Raw genomic sequence first — 22,885 nt, 5'->3', positions numbered from 1 at the left:
TGTTCCGGAATGTAACCCGTGGACAAACGTAATTAGTTTTAGTTTGACAACTCTGGAAATAGTTCCGCCCACTTACTCTTTGAACTAGAACTGGCAAACTAAAATAAAATTAAGTTTAGTTCGCTTTCGGTTTTCGAATTACGAGTCTCAGTTGTGTCTGTCTATTCTCGTCGTTTCAAACATGTATTAACAAATGTTCACAGTAGAAATAAGTTAATATAATAAGTGTTCTAGCCCAAAAGCTAAAAGTGTATAGTGATTCGAATCCAGCACAGACCTAAACCAATAATTGTCAAATTTGTTTTCGAATTAATGTTTGGAACATAAATGATTATCACGTGCTCAGCGGTGACGGAAAATATCGTAAGGAAACCCACATTCCCGAGAAATGCATTCGGAGGTATGTGACTTATTCTGTATTGGGTTGGTTTTCCCTTCGCGGGTTAGAAGGTCAGATAGGCAGTCGCTTCTGTAAAAAACCGGACCTGTCAAATCTTCAGGTTAGGTAAGCTGACCCTGTGTAAAATAGGGATAATGCTAGGAAGATGATAATAAGTGTATAGTCATCTCCGCGTTATTCCGTCGTCATAAGGTCCGCTTACCTAACCTAAAGATTTGCCTGGTCCGATTTTTTACAGAAGCGACTGCCTGTCTGACCTTCCAACCTTAAGGTAAAACTAGCCCAATACAGGTTAGGTCAAGTTAAATTATAGTTTTCCGATTTTTTACAGAAGCGACTGCCTGTCTGATCTTCCAACCTTAAGGGAAAACCAGCCCAATACAGGTTAGGTCAGGTTAAGTTACAGTTTTATAACACTCACTCCTCGCCGGCTAAGTTTAAGTCCCACGTAATACCGGACACAATTCCCGGAAACCACGTGATATTCACAATTATCAAACTCATAAAGTCGAATTCAGTGGTTTAGACCCCACGCCAGTATTCGAACCTGTGACACTAAGATGTAATTTGACACTTTCTCCAACAGGATTATCACGGATTAAATAATAAAGTTTTTTTTCTTTATTTTTTAAGGAGGGTTTTACCTAAAGGCATGACACCCTCATAATGAGGCACCAATAAAATTAAGTAGAAAAATCTTGAGCTAGTTTTACACTTTTCGGCTCTTAATGCCAAAATGCACTGTAAATAGAACTTTAGCATCTGCCGATTCTGGAGACGCCAAAATACTATTCACAATACCGACAAAAATAATAAAGTAATTATGTTTACCTCCGATAAGATTGCTCCTCGGTAGTGAAGCATTTTATAAAACAAAAAATATGACTTGTAGCTCTGCCCACCCTATTACGGTCGTGACTTTATTTATACATGTAATAAAAAACAACGTCTTTAAAACAACATTCTGTAAATAGAAAGTAAATGAAAATGAATTGTTATCGCTTCGTAGGCAAGGACTACGACCGTGCTACGTCTCGTAGTAAAGCTACGAGCTACGACGCGACGACTTAGAAGGAAAATGGGTATAAAGTGACGTAAGGCGTTTTAAATCGTGTAGGTTGTGAGATGGATATCCATTGTCATCAACCCTGGTGTCAGGGTTATCATTGAGCCGCCAAAGGCCCCTGACATGGCTCATGTAACGACTACGTACTTACGTCAGAAAGTCATAACCGAGACCAATGTCTTAACGTGTCCTTCCATGCACGAATTATTGAACCAGGGATCACAAATAGATTTTTGTGTCTATATTCTCTCAAGATTTGAACCTACTACCTGACTGTACCACCGAAGCCGAATTAGGGCACCAAAAATAAACAATTGCAGAAGTAAGAGAGGCTTACCTAGGTACTTAGATACGGCGTAATCGCTTAAAGCGTTTTCGAGCCAACCTGGTTTAATTAATTGAATAATAGTCAAAAGAGCTATAACTGCCTACCAACAACAAAGGCAATTTTCATACTGATTATTTAATAATCCTAAATAACTCGTAAATCTCAGGTAATTACGAACTTCAAAGGTCCCTTTTGCAATTAACAATGAATGTACGCGTACTGGCTTTTTTATATGGACTTATCTGCTGGGCTTTGCCCGAAAGAAAAACTTTAAAGGTCAGCTGTATAACATAACATAATCTCACAACTCTATCCCAATTGGGGTAGTTAGAGGTACATCCATCACGAGATGAACAAAGTACCCACACCTCACCGAGTTTTCTGTTAGTCCAACGTGATAGATGGTGAGCCACATCGCCATCTTTAATGGTCGAGAGAACTGTGTTAGTGAGACGTTAAAAGGGACACATCAAAGCATCCATAAAAGCAATATTGCTATTTGACATCTGTGTGCATTGCGCACTTACTTGTCGCAAATGTCAAATAGCAATATTGCTTTTTTACATGAATTGCTTTAATGTGGCCTATTTAACCCCCCCTGCTCTTAAATATGATAAATATACAATTGTTTGCGAAAAGCTAAATATAGAACCCTTCTTTGCCCTCATCCTTCCGCGATAGAACATAACAAGAAACACCACCTTGGGGAGTGTAAAAGCAAAACAACTCAAATATCAAAACACTTATGCCCGACTATATCATAAAAGTCCTGAGTACATTTAGGGATGTACCAAATGTAATAATCGAGTTAACTCGAGTAGGATCGCTTATAACGTTACGAGCACATCGATATTTGTAGGGTAATGTTGACATAGAAAGCTAACACACGCACCTTATGTGTTTTATGTGACCAAAAATTAATATTAGCAAGATTCACCACTATGTATGCATAACGAAATTTAAAGGTTTTTGGAATAAGCTGTAGAATATCTTCCCACAAAAAAATATCTTCAAACTTCTTAGGTTGGTTTAAAATTCAACAGCATTAGTAATGATAATGATATCCTCTATAATCTTAATATTATCCTTCCGTATGAAATCCAAGTATGTCAAGATCGAAACAAATGGAATTCCATAGCCTCTGCTTACCCCGCTGGGAAATGGGCGTGAGTTTATGTATGAATTAAATAACAAGGTTGCAATCGAGGTAAACTAGAATCATGTTATGACTTACGACTCGATACATCTTAATCATATTCAACTCGAATCAATAGAATATTCGAGTTAAACATCACTAAATACTATGTTCTTTAAGCAAAGACGTACTACGAGAAAGTAAGCATAAGGTAACCAGTCGAATGTGAAGGAAGCGTCGGAATATTTTATATCTTTTTTACGCTTTGGCTCTCGAAACTGCTGGCGTGTGGCCAGTACGCTACACATTTTGCATGTTATTTAGTTTTCTTTATTTTTCAGTTTGAAAAATTTAAGAATTTCATTGAAGAATTTGAATTTAGAATGAAGCTTAGTGATTTAAATGGAGAACAATTTTATTCACATATATCTTATACTTTTCAACTTTTTACAGTCAAAAGACAATTGGAGATTTTCTTTTATAGAATTAAAAAGTAAAAATAGTTCTCAACGACTCGTTAGATGGCGCTTAACCAACTAACTAACTGGGACATTGCTAAGATATGTTATGAAGACATAAAAGATTGATTTCCTTGTTATTTGTTTATTTTTAGAACAGAATAATTGTGCCATATACGTTTCGTTTTATGTTTTCAAAATCTCATCGAAGAAAAACAAAAATAATTAACATTTCATTCCATGCAGTAACCTGCCAAGTTCAGCGCCATATATCCAGCAACTTGGAAAAAAAAGAAAAAGAAAGCAATAAAATCCCTCATTTTCACTCTCACTTGAATAGAATAGAATAGAATAGAATAGAATAGAATAGAATAGAATAGAATAGAATAGAATAGAATAGAATAGAATAGAATAGAATAGAATAGAATAGAATAGAATAGAATAGAATAGAATAGAATAGAATAGAATAGAATAGAATAGAATAGAATAGAATAGAATAGAATAGAATAGAATAGAATAGAATAGAATAGAATAGAATAGAATAGAATAGAATAGAATAGAATAGAATAGAATAGAATAATTTTTTATTTGCTTGGATACATGGTTGTTACAAGATGGTCACAATTTTATGTATAAGGATCTCATGATCCACCAAGTGTATGGCATGCAAAAACTTACAAGAAATGAGATAATCATAAATTATTATAATTAATTATTATTGAGATCCAAAGATAACGAACAATTGTTGCACCGTCCCGGATCTAAGTCTAGTAAATGTTTTCTGGTAGTGGTTGCCTGGAAAAAACGCTCTAGAGCAATAAGGCCGCGCAAGTTATGGTGTATCCATGTGTTACTTCTGATTGTTGAAATGAAGTTCTGTGCAACAAAGGGAATTTTATTTGATTAACAATTGTTTCAAGTAGTAAGTAGTTATTCGAGCTACATCCCCACAGGGGATGAAAGGATTAGAAGAAGAAGAAGAGTGTGACATGTTATACTTTTTTAATGCTGTGTTTCCTTTAAGCTGAACAACAAACTCTCTTAAGAAATGTACTTCAATTACTTAAAGTGTATAAACAACAAGGAACAAGTCTTAAATCCAGGACAAGTAAATACATTTTGGATTACTTCCTCTAAGTGTTTTCAAAAAAACTCTTAAGCGCACAAAAAGTCTAATCATTTTTCTTATTCATAATGTATCTTTATTTGGAGATGCTTTATCGTAGGTTTGCCTCAGATAGCATTAACTACTTGGCTGGATATATGGGGAGCGCTGATTTATCTTACTCGGTCGATTCAAAGTGTAACTTACGTTACCTACTGAATAAAGATATTTTTTAATTTGTAAAAAAAGTAACAGGCCTAAAGTTACCCACACGTGTAACTGTCAGTACTATTCAGAGGCTAGCATTAAGCCAGCTTTTCCTCAATATTACTGGAATACCGGATTATTTTAAGAATATTTTCCGTCGTATAAATAATTACTCACGTGTAATCGATTTAAACCGATTATAACAGGGATGAACAAGAAAGTTTATTTTTCTTGTTCATAGAAAGTTCTGACGAAAGGTTTTCACAAGTGATTGAATAAATATTGTGGATTTTGTGGATGTTTGACCTGACAGAAGGCAACAGTAACTGTCAGTACTATACATATCTATATTTCCCTAAAAAGTAGCATGGAGAATGCTACACCGACAAGAGCGTGGCTCTTAAATTAATGACGATGAAGGTTACCCAGTTGGGCGCGAACCACAGCCAGGGCGTCGTCTAAGAGGATTACATTTGAAAGAATTAATCGACCCTAATGGGCCAATAGCGATAAGCGTTGATTGAGGGAGCGTAATATCTCAATGTCTATTATGTAACCAAAAACTTAAATAGAAAATGGTCGTAAAAAAATAACAAAACGTAGGTTACAAGGAGTAGAAAATCGGACCTGTCAAATCTTCATGCATTGCATGCTCACCGGTTTGGAGTACTCCTGACCTGACTTTTATTTAAAACATAATGGATTTGATCTTGGTATGTACAATCAAAGAGAAAAAGTGCAGTCTCTGAGCCCAGCGAATTATGTGTAAACAGTGGTGAAGTTATGACCCATTAGTTGTCATAATTATAAAACTTATGTTTATGTAGGTGTCTATTACAGAAACGACACGTAACCTATACCTACATTTTTTTATTTAAATCTTAAGTATTTATGTTACCTTTGTGATAATATTTGTTTATGTACACTCTAGAGGTAATTCTATTAAAGTAACTTGGTATCATATTATAATTTATATAAGTACACCATTAACACATTATTTATATACTTAACAAGAAGTTCGTGGCTCACCCAACAGGGTCCACGTAATATCAGCGTCGTAGTTCACGCTGCGACTTGTGCTGAATGAGCCCTTTTATCTCAGGACGTCCACCACCACCTTATGATCATTTCGACAAACATCCGTCTTGCTTTTTTTGTAATTGTTTAGTGGAAATTAAATATGATGTTATTATTTTTTTTGTGTGGCGCCCTTTTATAATAAACTGTTTCTATTCCATTCTATTATATTCTATAATATTACTTTGCAAGAAACGGATTAGACTTATGCACCTTATTGTACGCCTAGGCATTCCTCTTCTCAATCTTACCAATGTTCGGATGCTGTTCTGTTACTAACATCATCGCCTATAAAATGTCCATCTTGATAGTCACATACAGCCTTTGACGCCTTCAACGACAAGCCCGGGGCGTTATCAGGCTAGCTTCGTCTAGGTTGTCAGTATATTTGAGTTCCCAACTTTCGCCTTCCAACTTCTAGTGAAGCCACAGGCAAAATCTAGGTTCTACTCTGTATTTAAAGCAGCAGATCAAAATACTTCTGCATCGTACGCGTTGTCAGAATTTTTATTTTTATTTGGAATACAATAGTTTCCAACTAGTCAAATCAGTTACTTTTCAATAAACGTCAAAACACGTTAGGTTAGAGAAAAAAATGTGACAAACTGTCGCACTTATTATTATAGTACATTTTTCTTTATTAAAATTCATAAATAAGTTAAATAGAAAAGAAATGTTTTTCGTTTTTTTTTGTTCATAATTTATCTTTGACCTACGAAAACTACACAATTATAAATCATTATTATAGAAGAAACAAGTTGCAAACGATTATGAAAATCAACAGTGACAGTGATAAAAATGTATGGGATTGATATAAGGTGACCCATTATATTTTTATCACTGTAACTTGAATAAGGCCTTTGTCCCCATACGGATGGTACTTATTTCTTTAATTTGAAAATTTGCGACGGAAGAATTCATCTACTCAGTCAAAACACATAGCGAAAAGACGTAGATTCAAAATGTAAATTGACCTTTTTCAAGCTTATCTATGATAATTACTTTGAATTTATTTCTATATTTTAAGTTATGATTTCTGAAGGTAAGAAATAGAAGGACACGTCAAAGAAACGCGCTCACTTAACCGACGCTAGTATCAATATCAATACATGGGCATGAGGAGCTCGGTGGCGCAGCGGTAAACGCGCTCGGTCTGTGATTGTTGAAGTGAAGCAACTTTCGCAAAGGCCGGTCATTGGATGGGTGACCACAAAAAAAAAGTTTTCATCTCGAGCTCCTCCGTGCTTCGGAAGGCACGTTAAGCCGTTCGTCCCGGCTGCATTAGCAGTCGTTAATAACCATCAATCCGCACTGGGCCCGCGTGATGGTTTAAGGCCCGATCTCCCTACCCATCCATAGGGAAGGCCCGTGCCCCAGCAGGGGCTGGGGCACGGGCCAATGATGGGCATGGGTATGGGCCTTATCAATACATGATAAGAAAGGAAGTATACCCATGTATAACACGAGAACCACTGCACGGATTTTCATGCGGTTTTTCTCAGGGATTCAATTCTATCCAAGTGAAGCCGAAGAAGCAAGAAGTGAACAAGAGAAGTGTGTCAGGTTCGAAATAAATAGAATTCCATAGTATCTGCTTGCTCCAGTGGGAAAAGGGCGTAAGTTTATGTATATAAGGTGTTAGTGACATTGTAACGAAAACTTTGAGGGACAGGGGGAGGTGATATCAAGTGGAATTCTCCGTCGCAAAAGTATGGAACTGAAAATAATTTTAGAATTTAGCGACGGTGAATTCCACTTGATATTGACCCAGAATCATGGTCTGAATCATCCCCCTCAGTATTCGTTACGATGTCACTAACATTCTTTATATGTATGTATGAAGCCGAGTAGAATAGCTAGTAACAAACAAACCCGTAGATGTTTTAATGTGGTTGGATAACGTTCGTGAAGTTGTTAGGCTTCAATTTTTTTGCATACTTCGTAATCCCTATGGGGTAGATAGTATTACAAGTGATGAGAAAATTTGCCGCCACTTTTATCATGTGGGTTGTGAGGTGGATTACCAACCTCAGCAACCCTGGTGTCGGGGTTGTTATTGAACCGCCTAAGGCCTATCATAACATAGAATACTATTTTAGTATATTTTGAACTCATAAGCAACGAGTTTGCCCATATGTAATTTGAGATGACTCCCTTGAGTTTACCAATAGTTATAGATAAGAAAATATCACGCCCGTGATCTCTAATGAGGTGAGCAGAGACAAATAATCCGAAGACCTTTTACTGCCACGTTTGTAACGAAATCCTAGAATGAATGTAATTATACGTCAAGTATTGAAAGGCTTTTAATTCTTTATGATATGAATGTTCCAAATTCAAATTTAGAATTAAACGCGTGTTTCGTTGAGGAAAAATACGATTCGAATTTCGATTTTTCATAGATATAGGTCAATCTATTTCTAAATATATTTTTTTAATAATACAGGCTCGCGTTTGTCTACAATCTGACCTGATGGTATGACACGATTAATTTGTTAATTAATCAGAAACATACGTAACTTCGTGACCTTCCAATATTTGTCCGGGTCAAAATAAATTATAAAATGCTTATTTATCTAGAAACAGAAGCTATTCTAAGATAAACAAAAACAGATCTCATTTTACTTTTTTACTTATTTTCGAATTTTATTTATGAATTAAATAACAATGAGTGCGGCGTTTATTGACGACAACTTTTATTGTAATCGTCTCAGGACAGTATTTCCATACAAACTCCGAAGGAAATTTCATTTGACGTTTCGTGAAATGTATCTCATTTGACTAGGTTGTCAAGGAGCCTATTCGATTTACTTGATGAGAAGTAAGTTATACTCTTATAATCAAATTCTATTATAATACATATATTATAACAATATACATAGACATTTACGACTTTGGGACATATTTCCAATTGAAATCCTTATGTTGGTCGTTTCTAACTACATTTAATACGTATAATTCAATATATATACGACATTTTCGAGGTTATAATATTTTATGATTGACCCGACACGTTTTGTGAGGGTACTTTGGGCTTCTAAATGTTTTAGGGCCTCGCTTATTGAGACATGAGGCGACAATGCATCATGGAATAAAGACTAAATCCTAAATGAACAGGAGAGGATATGAAGCATACTTTATTACATACCATAATCAGCCTATACACGTCCTACTGCTGAGCATACGCCCCCCTTCAATCAACCGGAGGGGGTATGAAGCACACTCCACTACGCTGGTCCACTGCGGGTTGATGGAGGTGTTTTTACGGCTAATAGCCGGGACCAACGGCTTAACGCGCCCTACGAAGCACAGAATCATCTTACTTTTTCGGACAATCAGGAAGTTCAATCCTGCAAAATCCTTACCAAACAAAGGACAGCCTCACAAAGTGATTTCGACAATGTCCCCGTTAGGAACCGAACCTGGACCTACAGTTCGTGATCCTAACGCTCTAACCACTAGACCACGGACGCTGTTACTTCATCACGCTGCTCCAAACCCCGATAATAAAGTGCCTAATTATTTTTTCTGACGATTTACAAAATTGTAACTCGACGCACCGCAATGGGGTGTGTAGGAGAAAGTATGTATGTAAACATAGCATAATATAAGCTCACGACTATATCCCAATTGGGGTAGTCAGAGTTACATCCACCACATCCACATCTCACCGAGCTTTCTATTAGACTAACGTGGTAGGTTATGAGCCGTATCGCCGTCTATAATGGTCAAGCCAATTGTATTAGTGAAAACTGCACTTAAGATAAATTAATAACTCATTGGTGCATGTCCGGTAGCGACGTTCGAACGATGCTCCTCCATCATAGTGACTGCTGAGGTATGTAACAGAAAGTATGTACGGTCACGAACATTAATATGTATAGACTTTGGTACCATGTCACATTTACTTTTTTGACAAATTGAACTGTAAGTCTCACTAAATGTCAAATATGTTAGTGCGACAGAGTCTTGTGGGTACATTATATTGCTCATGACTATGTAATTATGTATGTATGGGTGTGTGTACTAACTGACCACAGAGTAGCACTATTTAGGACGATTGGAAACCAAATCACGTTCCCTATTCTTACGTGAAGCCGATTTATATAGAAAGCGATTTTATTTTACACAAGGAAAAATTGCCACCGTATGTTTCCAATGTTCGTAGCTACCTGAGGAAAATGAGTTAAAGAAAATAAATGGAAGGTACAAAACGTTTATTATGTCACACTTTCAGCCGGTTTCGATCTCCGTGACCCAGTGGTTGAGTGGGCTCACGACCAGTTCAAATCCTGGAGCGCGAGGTTGACGAATAGAATGTGGGTTTCTAGCACATATTAACGCATATTAACTTAGAAATCCTACTCCAGTTCATCACCGTCTGGAACATATTGTAGTAGAGTTCCCGGGCGTTTTTAGCGAAAAGCCCGGAAACCCTAATCCAGTTCGTCTTGGCCGGCGGAGACGTATTCTTCTTCTCTCGTGTGGGTGGTGAGGTGGATTACCAACCTCATCAACCCTGGTGCCAGGTTTACTATTGAGCCGCCAAAGGCCCCTGACATGGCTCATGTAACGACTACGTACTTACATCAGTAAGTAGTAACCGGGACCAACGCCTTAACGTGCCTTTCAATGCACGGATCATCTTACTTTCGGACAATCAGGTGATCAGCCTGTAATGTCCTAACCAAACTAGGGATCACAAAGTTATTTTTGTGATATGTCCCCACCGGGATTCGAACCCGGGACCTCCGGATCTTGAGCCCAACGCTCAACCACTGGACCACGGAGGCCGTTACGTCACGGGGGTCGTATTGAACTAGCATTTCTAATTACGCGGCCTGGTCTCAAATAAAGTTTACATTTCATCATTACTTTTAAAGCCACGCTTTTGTCGGTATAGCATTCTCCATGCTGCTTTTTAGGGGAAAATAGAGCACTGGTTTCCCTCTTGCCTTTCGCCCCGCAGTACTCTCTCTGACGCGAATGGGATGGCGCCCAGAGTAGTCTATTTCAACGCCGCAGTCATCCTCCTATGTATAGTACTGACAGTTACCGGTGTCTTCTGTCAGGTCAAAAATCCACAAAATGTATTTATTCAATCACTTGTGAAAACCTTTCGTCAAAACTTTCTATGAACAAGAAAAATAATCTTTCTTGTTCATCCCTGTTATAATCGGTTTAAATCGATTACACTTGAATAATTAGGTATTTATACGACGGAAAATATTCTTAAAATAATCCGGTATTCCGGTAATATTGAGGAAAAGCTGGCTTAATGCCATTTTTACAACACATACTTTCGCCATAGAGTAAGGAATAATGTTACGTATAGAGCTATAGAACGGTAACATGCTGCCCCGCACCTACTCGTATTCTGGGCATCATCAAGAAATAAGGATCTCAATTTTTAACAACATAACATAAACTCACTACCATATCCTCGTGAGTTTATTATACGTATAAATCGTTTGAAAAGCGACCAAACTAACAATTACCTAATAAAAGTTAGGAAAGTATAATTAAACAAACCGAATACGGTTGGATTTATACACTAATATATAACACAACAACTTTGTAATAACCGTTATTACGACCAAGTATAGGAACATCTGTTTTTTCACAAAATTATTGGGCATTACTAAGCTATTGTAACATAACCGTCGTCAGAGGGATTATTTGTCGCCGAGTGACGAAGGAAGACAGGAGCGAAGTGAAGCCGGGTTATTGAGTTTTTTGTGCCATCCGACATGACGGTTATAAGATATCTTCTTCACGGTACGATCGGACTTCGCATTTTGGTTAATATTTCCAGTATTAGACTCACTAGTTCTAGTGTGCTGCCGCCAAAGGATGATTCTGGGTACCGAACAGAGCATAGTACCTCACTAGCCACAAGTTATTAGTGTGACTAGGGATCGACGATCCACTTGAGTCATGTTGGAAGCTGTATATATGCGTCTCGCTGTGTAAACTTCGATATCGCGTTTCAGGACTGCATTATTGAATGGTGGCGCCATCTGTTGCGTGTGGACGGAACCAGCTGGCCATGTAGTTGGGTCCGGCACATTTAGCCTAACTAGTCCCACTGCTGGGTAAAGGTCCGTACTCATTAGACCAATATGAAATAAAACGTTCGGCGTTTAGGATCGAAGCAAATAGAATTCTGTAGTCTCTGCTTACCCCGGTGGGAAATAGGCGTGAGTTTATGTATGTATGTACGTTCGGCGTTTAGCCAGTTTTTGACGTCATAACCCACTATTGCAGAAGTTTCGACAATTCGTAATAAAAATTACGTAAAATATCAAGGTTGTCATCTACTTTATACTCAAAATGTCACCGTCGATAACGTACAAATTGCATCGCACCGTGAGCATAGAATAAGGAATACGTACTACGTATAGAACGGCAACTCTCCGCTCGCCACCAGTGGCTGAGCTAGGTTTACCGCATCCGCCTCGATCTTACTTTAGTCTTCAATCTATGGTCAGACGTCACATACACAGAGACGCGTGTACGATAACATCAATGTGTATTAGTGTCTATCTAAAACGAAGTTTTTAAGGGATTTGCCGTGATGATAAATTACTCAATTGTATACCAATATTTTATGTTTTTTTTTTAAAGAACGTCTAGGGCCCTGTGCCGAGGTTTTTCTTGCAGCTTCTTTTCCCCGGCTATACAGTTTGTGAGGAGCTGCAGTAGTTTTAGGCGGATGAGACGTTCGTTATGTAAAAATTGACGATTCAAAGTGTGTGTATGTTACCTACTGAATAAAGATATTTTTGAATTTGAATTTGAATTTGATGCTCACTAGACCTAAATTGGACTGCTCTATCGTCAAAAGTAAACGTTCCTGGGGCCTTAGACGTAGCACTATTAATATAAATTCAGGGGCATTGGCCAAGTTGCAAACGATTAATAAATGCGACAGTGTTTAATCGAATTAAGTTTATGAGATTGACATGTCACCTTAGCGATCTTTTTACCGTACATCAATCCTATAGTTTATTCAATTACGATGTCGTAGGATAATTATGGGTGCCACAATCGAGTTTGGTGGACGAAACTATATTTTATTTTAGTCTCACAGCTAAGAGCCGTGGTAGCCTATTTGGTAGGAATGCTTGCCTCTTACTTTGAGGTTGCAGGTTCGAATCCCGAATTGTCGAATTTGTTTTCGAAATCATGTTTAGAACATAAATACCCATAAATGAACATAAATGAAACCCACATTGCCGAGAAATGCATTTTCACAGGTATGTGACCTAACATTCCGTGCTTCGGAAGGCACGTTAAGCCGTTGGTCCCGGCTATTAGCCGTAAAAACACCTCCACCAACCCGCAGTGGAGCAGCGTGGTGGAGTATGCTCCATACCCCCTCCGGTTGATTGAGGGGAGGCCTGTGCCCAGCAGTGGGACGCATATAGGCAGTTTATATGTGACCTAACCTAACCTGTATTGGACTGGTAGTCGCTTCTGTAAAAAACCGGATCTGTCAAAACGGGATGATGCTAGGGAGACGATGACGTTACCTCACCCGGGAATCAAACCTAGAATTACACTAGACGTAAAATAAGCAATATATTTCGATTGTAAAGATCGACTTTGTAAACTAAACGGATGGATCTTCAGAGTTTTACGTCTACGGAACCAACTGGCCTAGTTTCAGTGGGAACGAAATCAACAATTTACAGAAACTTTTGTAATTTACTTTCGACGAACGTTCCTGTCGTGGCCGATTGGGAATTGTAACATGTATTACACTAGAAGATTACTTTTCGTTCCAGTGGTTGAGTATGCGCTCACGATGCGGAGGTCCCAGGGTTGAATCCCTGGATGAAGCTTCTTCTCTCTCGAAGGTTGTGAGATCAATGCCCGACGTCATCAACCTGGTGACAGGATTGCTATTGGACCACCAAAGGCTCTTGTCATGGCTCATGTAACGACTTACACACTAGCCGAAACCGACTGCTAAGCGTGCCCTCCGATGCACGGATCATTTTACTTTCGGACAATCGACAACGTCCAACGATAGGCAACGTCCTAATCAAACTAGGGATCAAATTTTTTGTGATATGTCCTCACTGAGATTCGAACTCGGGACCTGCGGATCGTGAGCCCAGCGCTCCAAAACGGGGGCCGTAAAGCAACTGCAACTTTTACTTTCATTAAGCATCAAACTCGTGAGAACTTCACAAAAAAAAAATGCTGTAAATGTACTCCCAGTTCATCGTAAATTTGACATCATCATCATCAGCCGTACGACGCCCACTGCTGGGCATAGGCCTCCCCCAAGGATCTCCACGACGATCGGTCCTGCGCTGCCTGCATCCAGCGGCTTCCCGCGACCTTCACCAGATCGTCGGTCCACCTTGTAGCGGGCCTACCCACTGAGCGGGTAAATTTGACATACTGTTTTCTTTTTACTACGCCACTACTCAAAGCGCTAAAAAACGTTTATATGTCCAACCATATTATCGCGGTCTTTTCTTCCGGGAAACATCTTCCTACCAATTTCACTAAACGGCTCCACCCTATCGTAGGGCATCCGAATTATTATTGCTACTACATTGAACACCCGAAAACTTAGGAGGGTTTATATGAAGGGCCGAACGGACGTTGACTAGAAGGAGGTAATTTTATCGCGGGTCTTTTTGGTCTTTTTCCTAAGAAGGGTTATGTAATGTTGGAACATAATACGTCTTCGACTAATATTGGCATTGTATTTGATAGTTCTGGGGTTCAAAGGAACAGGCTTACATGAAAACATACAATTCTTATAAGTAATATATTTTATGTACTTAATTCAGTCTTTGATGACGAGCCGTGGTAGTCCAGTTGTTAGAACGCTTGCCTCTCATTTTGAGGTCGCTGGTTCGAATGCAGCACAGACCTAAACCAATGATTGTCGAATTTGTTTTCGAATTCATGTTTGGATCATAAATGATTAACACGTGCTCGACGGTAAAGGAAAACGTCGTGAGGAAACCCACATTCCCGAGAAATGCATAATGCGGTTCGGAGGTATGTGACCTAACCTGTATTGGGCTAATTTTCTCTTCGCTGGCAGTCGCTTCTGTAAAAACCCGGACCTATCAAATCTTCAGGTTAGTTAAGCGGACCCTGTGAAAAACGGGATAATGCTAGGGAGATGAATTCAGTCTTAAATGAGAGTGAAAGCGAAATTGGTGTGTCAGGGTCGTAGTAAGAGTGGAATTTCGTGGTCTCTGCCTACCTATGTATCGGTTACGAGCATTAATATGTATACACTTTGGTACCATGTCACATTAACTTTTTTGACAAATTGAACTGTAAGTCTCACTAAATGTCAAATATGTTAGTGCGACAGAGTCCTAAAGTGGGTACATTATATTGCTCATGACTGTTCATCTTGCGATGGTTTTATCTCTGACTATCCCAATTGGGATATTGTCGTAAGCTTATATTATGTGTATGTATACAGTGTAGTGTAGTGTGTATGTATTAGAGGTTCAGAGGAGGTGGAGCTGACGATCCGGAGGTCCCGGGTTCGAATCTCGGTGGGGATATATCACAAAAAACATTTTTGTGATCCCCAGTTTGGTTTGGACATTACAGGCCGATCACCTGATCACCTGATTGTCTGAAAGTAAGATGATCCGTGCTTCGGAAGGCACGTTAAATTGGTGGTCCCAGTTACTACTTACTGATGTAAGTGAGTAATCGCCATGTCAGGGACCTTTGGCGGCTCAATAATAACCCTGACACCAGGGTTGATAAGATTGGTAATTCACCTCACAACCCACACGATAGAAGAAGACGTTCAAAAACAAAAAATAGATAGAGGGGCTCATTGGCCACCAGAAACACCCCCACGTATGCTCAGCGATTATTTACGGAAATGACCCATTTAGTACCATTTTCTAGATTTTGTACCTAACCTTAGAAAATCTTGAAAAAGTTACAAATTGAGCCACTCTGTATGTTTTATGTAAACAAAAGAACCTGCCCTCCGAGAGCTCTCAATGTCCCCTATCTATACTAATATTACAATGACTAGGTTGCCTAGAAGAAATTCCTATCCCAACTAAAACATTTTCATCTAAAAACTTGCCAAGGCGTCATATCGATCGCAATGTTCAAACATTATCAGGGTATACTCCACCACGCTACTCCACTGCGGGTCGGTGACAATAAATCAAAACAAAAAAGCAAAGTAATAATACTTTCACCCTTGCTATGACCCACGGTAATTATTCTTTTTTGATTTTGATAAATGCACGAAACATATCTATACTTATAATAAATCTGTAGAGAGGTCAATTCTGTACATTAAATATATTTTCAAAATAACTATCAGGGGGTGATTAGTGATCGATACTGATGCCAAAAATGCAATCAGTAAAATTTTTGTCTGTATGTATGTTCCTTATAGAAACAAAAACTACTGGACGGATTTTAATGAAACTTGGTACAATTATTCTTCATACTCCTGGGCAGGTTATAGTATACTTTTCATCACGCTACAATCAATAGGAGCAGAGTAGTGAAGGGAAATTTTGGGAAAACGGGAGAAGTTACTCCATTTTTTAAGCTTCAGTCGCGTGAGCAGCCTTACATAGAAATCATGTATGACGGAAATGTCTAAATATATAAAAGGAGAAACTGACTGACTGAATGACTGACATATCAACGCACAGCCTAAACGGCTAAACGTAGGCACTAGCTAGTTATTTCTAAACAAATAATTCAACTACTTATTTTACGATTAAGTTAAAGATAATTAAAACTTTTAACGGCTTACGTATAATGTTACCAGAAACATGCCAGTTTCGGGTTTCCTTTTCCTTAATTAGATTAATCAATCATTAATTGAGAAGTGTCGATTTAGTGAAACTTGAGTTCCAACAAATTTTCCTAGGGTTAGCAGACATTTTAAAAATATGGAAAAATCTAGTAAATTCAAATCTTGTTAATATACAGAAATTAGAATTATTTATTCAACGTAATTATCATGGATAAACTTGTTGAAGGACAATGTAACATTTTTGAATTTACGTCATTTCGCAAGGTGTTATGGCTGAGGAGAAGAAATGACAAGAAACTGCAACAGCAACACATTACAAGTTATTTAAAGGAGCTCGGTGGAGCAGCGGTAAACGCGCTCGGTCTGCGTTTGTTGAAGTTAAGCAACTTTCGCAAAGGCTGGTCATAGGATGGGTGACCACAAAAAAAAAGTTTTCATCTCGAGCTCCTCCGTGATTCGGAAGCCACGTTAAGCCGTTGGTCCCGGCTGCATAAGCAGTCGTTAATAATCACCAATCCGCACTGGGCCCGCGTGGTGGTTTAAGGCCCGATCTCCCAATCCATCCATAGGGAAGGCCCGTGCCCCAGCAGTGGGGACGTTAATGGGCTGGTGATGATAATCTTATAATAAGCTTTTATACATATACGTAAGCTTCACATGAGCTTTAAATTTATTTTCTGACAGATTTTAAATATTATCTGGTATTTTATTGTAAAAACGTAGGAAAATTACACTTGATATTAACTCAACTGAATAACCCCTCTAAGTATTTGTTACGATGTCGCTTACACCTCATACAAGTACGTTTGGGTGTTAATGACATCGTAACGAATAAAGAAGGGGATGATTCAGTCCATAATTCTGAGTCGATATTAAGTGGAATTTCCTGGCGGAAAAGTCATGAAAGGTTTAGTATTTTTTTAAATTATTTTCAGTTCTATACTTTTGCGACGGAAAATTCCATGTGATATTAACTACTACATATACATAATGTATACACATACATACATACATACATAAACTCACGCCCGTAATCCCTAATGGGGTGGGCAGAGCCACAAGTAATCAAAGACAACTTGCAGCCACTGTTGATACGAAGTCCAAAGATGGATGGATGGATAATGTATACACATAAATATAAATAGCCTATATATGTTCCACTGCTGGGCACAGGCCTCCCATTTGCGGGTTGGGGTCGGGTCTGAATCATACGCCTTGGTTATTCGTTACGATGTCACTAACACACTGTATTTCCATGTAAATTACCGCTACTTGACCCGTATGTCCGTTACAATTTTAGAGCCGTCGAACTAACTGTCTGACACCAAAAAAATAATAAAAAAATTAAAAGCCACGTAACTATTTAATTCGCAGCCCTTCCCACAACGGCCAAGGCGTGAATTAATCAATAGTACCAACCCCTAACGCAGAAAACTACTCTCCTGTCGGAATGTTAGTGTGAAATTGAAGGTAGTTCGAAAACTTTGACGCCGATCGTGAAGTTAGGTACACACCTATCGCCTTTAGGTATCGACTCAAACGTCGACTTTAAAGTTTTCTGGTAAAAGTGGGAGGGTTGACAACAAGCGTTATAAGTATTTTATACCTATATATAGACAAATAAAGATCACGCAATTTTACCATTAGGGCAAGCAAAGACTATAGATTACCGCTTACTAAGATCTAACCTAACCTAACTACTTTCACTTCTTCCTATCTCATCAAAGGTAAAATGTGTTTGGTTTTTGACATGCAAATGGCATAAACTACTTGGGAGCGCTAAGGGTTCTCAACCACTTGATAATGATGAGAGATGAATGTGTTATGTGTGTGTGTGTGTTATGTTTGAAAATACATACATATTTTGTCTACATCTTATATGGAATAACGTATATCAGCTGTTTATGTTTAGTATCTGGTATTAAAATTCCATTACACCAATGTTGTCCCAATCACCAAAGCAAAGGTCCTTAGTAATTCGATTCCCGTGTAATCGAGTCAATTAAGTTTAGGAACTTAAACTTCCGTTTCTAATAGGTTTTGCGAAATATCTTTCATTTCTTCTCTGCGACTCCTTTTCGGCTACATCTCGACTCCATCAACCCGCACTGGAGCATCGTGGTGGAGTATGCTCCAGACTCATCCCAGATGATTAAGGGGAGGTATGTGCCCCACGTACTCCCCTAAATCATCGTACAAATAAGATGTGGTAAGATATTTACGGATTGATTTATTCAATATCAGCCCTTTGCGACTTTGCCCGCGTAGACTTCGTTTATCGCGGCAAGTTTTTTCTATCCCCTTATCATTCTCTTAAGGTGTTATTTTTGGGATAATAACTATCCAACTTTCTGCCTTAGCTCTCAAACTATCTCCATACTAAATTTCACGTAAATCGGTTCAGCGGTTTAAACGTGAAACAGTTACAGGCAGACAGAGTTACTTTCGCATTTATAATATTAGTGCTAATTAAGTTAGAAGTATATACATTTTTACTTTGTAGCTTCCGCGAACGTACTCGTTTCTAATTTAGTCTTGCCAAAATATATATGCGCAAATGTCAAATTGCAATATTGCTCGGCCATTATGAATGGTAATAGTTGGTCTAACAGAAAACTCGGCGAGGTGTGGGTGATTAGTTCATTATGTGATTGATGTACCGTTGACTACCACGATTGGGAATATTGGAATGCAGTCGCGAGCTTATGTTATGTTTATGATGTTATAACAACGTATGTTATATAATCCACCCATCCAAGGACTGTTTTTGCGTGACTCGTGTGTGACCGTAAAATCACGCACCGTGGCCTATAAACCAATAAATGAATAACCTCATTAGGGACGCTTGCATGTAATTTGATAACCTTGTAAAACGTTGCATGGGCAACTATATTCATAAAGATCGGGTCAGACTTACAGTACGGAAACGAATCGGCCTCATTTTTTTTATGATTAAACATTGCGTGACATAAATACACTATGATCCATGTTTTTTTTTGCCAGACTCCTGCAGCTGCTCAATCTGTATAGCTGAGAAAAAGTAGCTGCAATAACAACCTTGGCACAGACCATCACGTTCTCAAAAATGTTGTAATGTAATTTTCAGTAATTGGGTCGTGTACTAGGTTGCAGACAAATTATGAAATTATGTTTACTAAATAAAGACAGATCTAAAACTGACGAAAACACTTTCTTTTTTCTATTTAACTTATTTATGAATTTTAATCAAGAAAAACGTAATAATAAGTCCGACATTTTATCACGTTCTTCTATGATGTCACTGTGTGTTTTTTCATACAAATTCTATAGTAATTTCGTGTTTTGACGTTTAGTCTCTTTTCTATCGTGTAGGTTGTGAGGTGGAGTACCAACCTCATCAACCCTGGGTCAGGGTTACTATTGAGCCGCCAAAGGCCCCTGACATAGCTCATGTAACGACTACTTACTTACTTGACTTAAAAAGTGTTGACTACTTGGAAACTAGCCTATTTCGTTCCGCCTCATTTGATTCTATACCTTATGTCTGAAATACGCCTTACGCAATCTGTACGATTAAAGCTTAGCAAAAACTTGCGTGACTTACATAATCAATTATTTTAATGCAGCATTTTATTTACCACCCAACACAAATCAAAAACTGATTATCAGGGGGTCTACAAAGGTCTAATTCATCTAAATAGCAATATCGCTATTTGTCATTTGCGCATATAAAAGTAAGCGCACAATGTCAGGAAATGTCGCATTTTATAGACATTTTACAGTTCCTAGCATATGAAAAGCTCACGACTATATCCTAATTGGGATAGCTAGAAGAACATCCATCGCAAGATGAACTAAGCCCACGCCTCATCATCGAGCTTTCTATTAGACCAACGTGTTAGGTGGTGAGCCGTATCACCGTCTATAATGGTCGAGCCAACTATGTCAGTAAAAACTACACTTAAGATAAACTCAAAATTCATTAGTGCAAGTCCGGTACTGGACTTTGAACCGCCGCTCCCCGTTTGAGAAGCAAGCCTTTGAACCACAGCATCACAGTGACTAAAGTATAGTTACTTTCTGACCAAAATCGGCACTAAAACCGAACACAGAACTAGAGTAGCACACCCCGGACACTTCATACAAAACACCTCGTTTTACACAGACACTACACATTGACATTATCGTACACGCGCATCTGTGTGTGTGGCGTCTACGATTGAAAACTACAGTAAGACCGAAGGGGGTGAGGTAAACCTAGCTCAGCGGCTGGTGGGGAGCGGAGAGTTGCCGTTCTATAAGTAATGTTTAACTTCTATGCCTCTAGAACAACAACGACGTCACTATCAGCTTTCAACTGTCCTCAGCCGTTGAGACAAGGGATAATTGTTTTTCACCGGAATGTTCAATTTTGCCAACGGACCATTTGAAGGCTCTACGTGTCTAGTTTACCAATTAGAATAAGATAAACGGACTCTGTTTGCTATTATTGTTAGCAGGATAAACAGGTTGCTGGCGCCGCGGTAACGTCGGTTTTCCTGAACCATCTGCATATATAAATGGTGTTGATTCCAGTGCACACCATCTAAGTTTATTTTAAGTTATACCCGTCGTTTTCTTATCCGCCGAAAAGGAAAGGGACGGGTAATCGACAGGCATAAAATTTAAGAAACACACTCCACTTTTATGTAGAAATTTAAAAAACCCTCCTAAAATTTTATATTAGCCAATAACCCGACGGAATTAAGTTGACAGCACACGTCAAACGGGTTGCATACCAGTAACTCCTATTTGATTCGCCCGCGTCATTCGTTCATTCATTTTTAAATTAACAGTTGCCAATCATCCGTCCCGTTCCTTTTTATAACCTAAAATAAAATTAGATGGAGTCTTCAGGAATTAGCACTAATGTATTAGGAAACGAGCCTGTAACTCCTGATACTTATTAACAAACTTAAACAACGGGGCTCGTCCGAAGGAAAAGCATCGCTATGGGCACCCTACAACCATTGATTCTCGCGAGTTTCCCCTGAAATAGTTAATTAAACTAAGATTGATTTCATTTACCATTTATTGGCTTTGTCGCTTTAGATAGGACTAATTGAATGCGGAATAGAGACGTTCAACGCGAGTCGACGACTTGACTCATTTTTTTTGACGTGGCTTATAATATGTTGACCAAATGTTAAATATAAAGAAAAGAAAGAAAGAAACATGTATTACTCCTGGACACCACAGACACAGACAGACAGGCACATTACATTCAACACAGGACAGAAACCACACGGAAATCAACCTAAATAAACCTTATTTCTACTGCAAAAAAATGAATTATGAATTATCGTAGGTTCGAATGACTCCTCTGGTAGTTGCGACTTCCGAATACATCCCGCTTAGAGACGGTAATGTAAAGTATCGGCGCCCTAAGGACGTAATATTTATAATCCTGGCGACATTATTACTCTAGCCATAGAGGCAGCCAATCAGCTTGCGACAACAAGCACTTCAGGACTCCGATACCGACCATGCCAGCGTGGTCGACGTTTTCTCTCGATCAGCGCTGCACTATCAGGCCTGTTGTCCTAAATTTTGTACCGGGTGAGAGCCCTCAGCGCTGCCCATTTGTCCGACCAAACAGTTAATGCCATCTGCGGCAAATCTACAATAAGTCACGTCAAAAACACAAAAAAGAAACGGAATGAAATTGAATATCTCATGGACCAAAAATGACGACCCAGTGCTAAGGAATAATTACGTTCAGGTAAACCTAGAGTCATAATTAAGAAAAGCTCATTAAACCTTAATAACTCATGTTTACGTCAACAAAATTTAACAGTTTAAGAGTAAAAATTTCCTCTCGAATTTCTGTATTACTTGCCTCATTAAATTTTAATTTTAAAGCTTACGTCGTATTAATGCTTAATTTAAAAGCAAGTAAATTTCACTTGTCAACGAACTGTATAAATATAAATAATTCATCAAAAGGGAACGAAGCTTTTTTTATCATTAGCTGTTTGCTTTAGCGAATCCTTTGTTAATTTTTCCTCGTAACCAATTATCGTTATTCATTACAGATGTCAACATTTAGGTCACTGAACACATTTGCTGTTAGAAAAAAAATCGTAAGTATTAAACTTCAGATGAAATTCAGAGAAGTTTATAATTAAGTTCTCATATTGAGTTGTCATGGAAACCTCTTAACTTTAACCTGTATATTTTTTATGAATATTATTTTTATTATAATTTGAAGGAACATATAAATAATAAAATTTTGTAATTTTTAAATAATAAATATAATTTCCAATATTTTTTTCAATGTACTATTTCTTTATTATTATTAT

At 38.2% G+C, this 22,885-nt stretch overlaps 1 protein-coding gene and 1 non-coding gene across 7 annotated transcripts in view; both read right to left on the bottom strand.

Moving 5' to 3' along the window:
• LOC126375467 (uncharacterized) overlaps window positions 1-22,885 on the bottom strand; it is a 442,481-nt gene that overhangs the window by 400,835 nt on the left and 18,761 nt on the right. The window lies entirely within an intron of this gene.
• Window positions 10,498-10,569, bottom strand: Trnal-caa (transfer RNA leucine (anticodon CAA)). The gene has a single exon. It is a non-coding gene; the product is annotated as a tRNA-Leu (tRNA).

Source organism: Pectinophora gossypiella, chromosome 19, assembly GCF_024362695.1.
Source record: "Pectinophora gossypiella chromosome 19, ilPecGoss1.1, whole genome shotgun sequence".
NCBI lineage: Eukaryota > Metazoa > Arthropoda > Insecta > Lepidoptera > Gelechiidae > Pectinophora > Pectinophora gossypiella.
Note: the sequence above shows the minus strand (reverse complement) of the source record. Positions and strands in the feature narration are given on the sequence as shown.